General features: G+C 39.6%; 1 protein-coding gene and 1 pseudogene across 1 annotated transcript in view; both read right to left on the bottom strand.

Moving 5' to 3' along the window:
• Positions 1 to 6841, bottom strand: part of ANK2 (ankyrin 2, neuronal) — a 602309-nt gene that overhangs the window by 591244 nt on the left and 4224 nt on the right. The window lies entirely within an intron of this gene.
• The window catches only part of LOC105551866, a 9207-nt pseudogene continuing 4161 nt past the window's right edge, over positions 1796 to 6841 (bottom strand).

Consider the following 6841-nt stretch of genomic DNA (forward strand, 5'->3'; position numbering starts at 1 on the left):
AGGCATGAGCCACTGCACCAGGCCTGAGGATATAATAAATATAATTGTAAATGTATGTGTACCCAACACCGAAACACCCAGATATAAAGGGAGAAATAGACTCTAATACAGTAATAGTTCAGGACTTAAACACTCTACTCTCAGCATTGGACAGATTCTCTAGACATAAATCCAACAAACAAACATTGGATTTAAACTGCACTGTATTTATTTATTTATGTATTTATGTATTTATTTATATTTTTGAGACAGAGTCCCACTCTGTCACCCAGGCTAGAATGCAGTGGCGTGATCTCAGCTCACTGAAACCTCTGCCTCCTGAGTTCAAGCGATTCTTGTGCCTCAGCCCCACAAATACCTGGGATTACAGGCAAGCGCCACCACGCCCAGCTAATTTTTGTTTTGCTTTTAGCAGAGATGGGGTTTCACCATACTGGCCAGCCTGTTCTTGAACTCCTGGCCTCAAGTGATCCATCCGCCTCCGCCTCCCAAAGAGCTGGAATTACAGGTGTGAACCACCACACCCAGCCTCCTTTGCCCATTTTTTGATAGGGTTGTTTGTTTTTTGCTTTAAGTGCCTTATAGATTCCAGGTATTAGACCTTTGCTGGATACATAGACCTTTGCTGGATACATAGTTTGCAAACCTCCATTCTGGAGGTTGTCTGTTTACTCTGTTAATAGTTTCCTTTGCTGTGCAAACATCATTTACTTTAATTAGGTCCCATTTGTCAATTTTTGGTTTTATTGCAATTGTTCTTGGAATCTTTGTCATGACATCTTTGCCAGAGCCTGTGTCTAGAATTGCACTTTCTGTGTTCCGCTAGGGCTTTTATAGTTTCAGATTTTATATTTAAGTCCTTAATTCGGCCGGGCACGGTGACTCACGCTTATAATCCCAGCACTTTGGGAGGCCAAGGCAGGTGGATCACGAGGTCAGGAGTTCAAGACCAGCCTGGCCAAGGTGGTGAAACCCCCTCTCTACTAAAAATACAAAAATTAGCCAGGCGTGGTGGTGGACGCTTGTAATCCCAGCTACTCGGGAGGCCGAGGAAGAGAATTGCTTGAACCCAGGAGGCGGAGCTTGCAGTGAGCCGAGATTATGCCACTGCACTCCAGCCTGGGTGACAGAGCAAGACTCTGTCTCAAAAAAAAAAAAAAAAAAAAAAAAGTCCTTAATTCATCTTGAGTTGATTTTTGTATATGGTGAAAGAAAGGGGTCCTGTTTCAGTCTTCTGCATATGGCTGGCCAGTTATCCCAGCAGTGTTTATTGAATAGGGAATCCTTTCCCCAATGCTTATTTTTGTAGGCTTTGTTGAAGATCAGATGGTTGTAGGTTTGCGACTTTATTTCTGTGTTCTCTAACCTGTTCTGTTAGCCTCTATGTCTGTCTTTGTACCAATACTATGCTGTTTTGGTTACTGTAGCCTGTGGTATAGTTTGAAGATGAGCAGGGTAATGCCCCCAGCTTTGTTCTTTTTGCTTAGGATTGCTTTGTTTATTCTGGCTCTTTTGTTATTCCATATGAATTTTAGAATAGCTTTTTCTAGTTCTGTAAAAAATAGTGTTGGCACTTAAATAGGAATAGTGTTGAATCCGTAAATTGATTTGGGCAGTATGGCCATTTTAACAATATTGATTCTTCCTATCCATGAGCATGAAATGTTTTTCCATTCATTTGCTCTTTCGTATTGGTGATTATTTTCCAGAAACTGAAATTTGAGGACAGTGCAACAATGCTCTTTATGTCTTCCTTGGCAGTAAATAGCAAGGATCTGGATGGAGAGTGGAGTGGTCACTTCAGAAGGGCCAGGTATAGAACTCGAGAATACGTCATCTCCTGCTCCTGTCCATACAAAATATCCAGTCCCTGAGGCAGATTCTTGGACAAAGCAACAGTTTGGTGACTTGTTAGGCTGGATGTCCCAGAAGCAAGAAGGTTGTCTTTTAAGCCCTCACTTCCAAGTTCTAGTGGTCTCTTCTTCCTTGGTCCAATAGCTGCAAGAGCTGTGAGATTAGCATCTCGATGCTGTATCTGTTCAAGTTCCAAATGCTATAACTCATTGGCGTTCTGCTTTAATCTCAGCTGTTCTGGATCTTCTTCATTAGAATGACTCTTGGCTGCCCTAAGTAACATTTCTGTTTCTTCTAAATCCTTTCTCTGCTTCTCCAATTGATCCAGCTTTTCAAGAAATTTGAGGTGTGTGTGACCTGGTATCACCACACAGGATGTAATTTTCACTTGCCTTGTAAGTAGTCATCCAATGCGGAGCAATTGCAGTCAGTTTTTCTAGAAGGCCTTGTAATTGTTCCTGTGTTGCATGGGAGATCAAGTTCACAGCATCAGAGTTAAGTTCTGTAATGTCATGCTTTTTACCAATGTCTAAAATTATCTTTTGTAGAGCTCCAATAAAAAGAAATGGTTCATCTTTACATGACCAAATAAGTGTGCCAACCAATTCAGAGTTTATTGCTAAGATACAGGCATTTTCTTCATTAAGTTTGACCCCTGACATAGAAGTCACATCATTGATGTCATCTTCATCCCTGAAGTATGTTGTTCCATTCTCTTTTATTTTTTTGAGTAGGAGATGCTTGAAGCGACAGAATTTTATTTCCTGGCAGAGTAATTTGCTTTAGAATGGAAGCTGGAAGAAACTGACTGGTAGGTATTACAGTGTTCACTGGCATCGTCTTCTATCCAGATTTCTGAATGGTCAATGCTGAGGAATGTGAAAGTGTAGTCACCTGTTTTTCATTGCCTCCTGAAGGCTGCTGAACTACTAGTTGCTTGACTTTAACTGCCTATGGAATCCCAGCTGGTTGTGAAAGGACAGGGCCCAACTGGGCAAGTTTAATTTGAATTGGAGTGCCAATAACAGGCTTGTCAGATGCGGTCCCAGCAGAAGTAACAACAGGTTTCACAGATGGAAGACAAAATAGCTGCACCTGAAGATTCTTCAGAAGTTACTGCTGGAAGGGACAGTGTTACTGCTGTTCCAGGGACAACTAGCTTTTCAGGTTCCAATGAGACCATTGTCACTGTGTTTGGTACAGATGTCACAAGTGGTTTTGAAGTCTGAAGCAAAACAGACTACACAACTCTGTAGAAATTTATAGTCAAAACAGTAACAACAGGTTATGAGATAGGCCTTAGACTTAAAAAGTCTAGACAGACTGGATTCTCAAATGACAAGTCACACATTTGGGGCAAGTTCATCATACCATCTATGAAACGTCCATAAATAAGTGAAGTATTAGTGCAGGATCTTGCGTATGGAAAGTGCTCAGCATTTAGCAGTGATGGGGTTCAGGATGTGCTACCCCAAAATACGGCACTTTGGCATTTGAGGAAGCAGTAGAAGCAGAAAAGTTACTCGCTGACTTTCTCTTGCCTTTCTCCCCTGAAGTAAGCCAAAAAACAATTCTTTGACCTTCCTGTGAAATAAGTCATTAAGGCTCTCATGGAGAGGTGCCCACCCTATATCTGGAGGAAAGGAATGTTCTTATCTCCAAAGGCACAGGGACACAGAGACAAATCTGAACACACAGGTCTAGCTAAGTCCCCCAGTTTATTACCATTAGATCACACCTCCTTTGTCCAATCATACTTTTCCACAACTGTCTACTCTTCATCAACCCTAAGCACAAAAATGTACAAATGTACCTGTTTCTTTGGGTCTTCATTTCTGAAGGCTTTTATGTCATGTAAACATATTAATTAAATGAATTTGGTTTATGATTTTCTCTGGTTAATCTGTCTTTTGTTATAGGTGCCTCAGCCATGAACTTAGCAATGGATGAGGAAAAGAAATCTTTCCTTCCCTACAACAGTTGCTGTTGTAGTATTGGTAGTATTATTGATAGTATTATCATTACTTGTGATACTTCCTCAAAAAACCGTTTAATTGGATGAAAAGGACATAAACCAAATCGGATAGGGTTAAGGGATAAGGGATCTAACTATGTCAACAAAATCTGATAATACTGGGTCTTGAATGATGACATTTTCTTTCCAACTGAGGACACTGGATAGTCTTTTTCTTTTTTCTTTTTTTTTAATTTATTATTTGTTATTTTTTAAATTATACTTTAAGTTCTAGGGTACATGTGCACAACAGGCAGGTTTGTTACATATGTATACATGTGCCATGTTAGTGTGCTGCACCCGTTAACTTGTTATTTACATTAGGTTTATCTCCTCACGCCCTCCCTCCCCTATCCCCCCACCCCACGACAGGGTCCGGTGTGTGATGTTCCCCTCCCTGTGTCCAAGTGTTCTCATTGTTCAATTCCCACCTATGAGTGAGAACATGTGGTATTTGGTTTTCTGTCCTTGTGATAGTTTGCTCAGAATGATGGTTTCCATCTTCATCCATGTTGCTACAAAGGACATGAACTCATCCTTTTTTATGGCTGCATAGTATTCCATGGTGTATATGTGCCACATTTTCTTAAGACAGTGGATAGTCTTTTTCTCAATATACACAGAACTGGTTTTTTACCAAATCATCTTAAAATCTGCATTATAATTACATTTTCTAGTGTGGTTGCTGTGCAATAGAATTCCATGGCTTCTTTTCCATCCTCAAAACAAAGAATAAAAATATGCTAAAGGCAGGGTACAGTGGCTCACACCTGTAATCCCAGCACTTTGGGAAGCTAAAGCAGGAGGATTGCTTGAAGCCAGGAGTTCAAGACCAGCCTGGACAACAGAACAACACCCTGTCTACACAAAAATAAAACTTAAAAAATTAACTTGTCATGGTTGTAGTCCTGTCACTCTCCTGTAGTCTTGTCATCTTAGTTACCCAGGAGGCTGAGGCAGGAAAATCGCTTCAGGCCAAGAGCGAGACTGCAGTAAGTTATGATCACACCACTGCCCTCCAGCCTGGGTGACAGAACAAGACCCTGTCTCCCGATAGATAGATAGATAGATAGATAGATAGATAGATAGATAGATAGATAGATACATAGATAGATGCTGAAGACCTACAACACATCCAAGGTCCAAAGACAATAAATGAATCCAATTTTCATAAGGAAACTCTCCATCTAAAGTTTAGGGTATAAATTAAGTTTAAAAAATTGTCCTTAAAAAAAAATCGGCATTAATCAAAACAGATTGAAGTATAGAAGCCTAAATCCATGATCAGAAAAAATCCATCTATAACTTCCAGGGACCCCAAACAGTAATCTCAGATTTCACATTGAATCTGGCTAAGTCACTAGCACAGTAAACAGTAGCATCTGGCTCTCATGTGGGATGGTATATACAATGGGCTGATCCATAACTTTAGTCTACTTTGGACATTTAGATGGATGGGCTGAGAGCCCAGTGTGTTATAATAACCCTGAAAAACTTTTGGCTCTGGCTGTGAACGCATTAGCATTAACTTAAATTTGTTGCTTTGTTTACAAGAGATATTTGCTTGTGCTTTCTGCCTAAATGGAATCGGTTAAAGGCACCCAAGACCTCAAAGAGTGAAATTTACAATTAGTACAGCAGCTATTTACTTTACTGAACTTTGGTTTTTTTTTTTTTTTTTTTTGCATTTCCTCTTAGTTACATCTTTTTGAAATAAATGATATCTTTATCTGAAGTTTCTATCTGTTCATATTAGGAGCATTAACAACTAATATCCCCTGCCTAATTTTTTCTTTCCTTCATAACCTGAAGCTTAAAATAAGTAACCATTTAAAGAGTTCCTTGAAGATGTCACCATTTAGAAATGTCACACATGCAGCCATTTGTTTCTGAGCTAGAGAGTGCTGGCTGTTTAGAACAGTGTCCCAATTATTCTTTTTGAAACCACTCAAAGCCACCAGAACTAATTTCTCCCAATATATCACTATAGTTTAATGTCTACAATGAAGAGATATCCCCACTCAACCAGTAGAAACTGACTATTGCATATCCAGGATATAATCAGAGGGCCTCTGTACTGAATTTGAGATTTCCAACAATTGTAATTAAACAACACCCAATCTAATTTTGTGTTTATTGCTTTTACAAATAGCATCAACACAGGTGAATTATCTATGATATTTATTCATATCTGCATTATTTTAAGCAAATACGTGGTAGTCTTACCCTTACCAAAATAAGATTGAATAATTAACAGATGGGCATTCTAATAACATTGTGGAACAGCATAATGTTGGATTACCTTTTAAATCTCATTATACTCATAAGCAAGAATTGCAATGTTCTACATATTTGTTCTATCATTCAATGAACAAGTATTTTTTTAAAATCTCTTGTGGGCCTAGCATTGATCTCAACAGGGAAAAAATTAATCTGAAATTTTATTTTGAATTAAACATCTTTTAAATGTTTTTTATTTTGTTTTTATTTTTTCAGGTTTTTTTGTTGTTGTTGTTGTTTGTTTGTTTTTTTGAGACAGGGTGATACTCTGTCACCCAGACTGGAGTGCAGGTTGTGATCTTGGCTCACTGCAACCTCTGCCTCCCGGTTTGAAGCCATCCTCCTACCTCACCCCTCCAAGTAGCTGGGGCCACAGGCACATGCCACCACCCCCAACTAATTTTTGTAGTTTTAGTAGAGACAAGGTTTCGTCATATTGGCCAAGCTGGTCTCGAACTCCCGACCTCAAGCAATCTGCCCGCCTCGGCCTCCCAAAGAGCTAGAATTTACAGGCATGAGCTACTATGCCTGGCCTTAAATGGTTTTTTTGTTGTTGCTTTTCTTTTTCTTCTTTTCTTTTTTTTTTCTTTTTTTTTTTTAAAGACGGCCTGTCGCCCAGGCTGGAGAGCAGTGGCGCAATCTTGGCTCCTGGGTTCAAGAGATTCTCCTGCCTCAGCCTCTTGAGTAGCTGGG

Source organism: Mandrillus leucophaeus, unplaced genomic scaffold (assembly GCF_000951045.1).
Source record: "Mandrillus leucophaeus isolate KB7577 unplaced genomic scaffold, Mleu.le_1.0 Scaffold535, whole genome shotgun sequence".
Classification (NCBI taxonomy): domain Eukaryota; kingdom Metazoa; phylum Chordata; class Mammalia; order Primates; family Cercopithecidae; genus Mandrillus; species Mandrillus leucophaeus.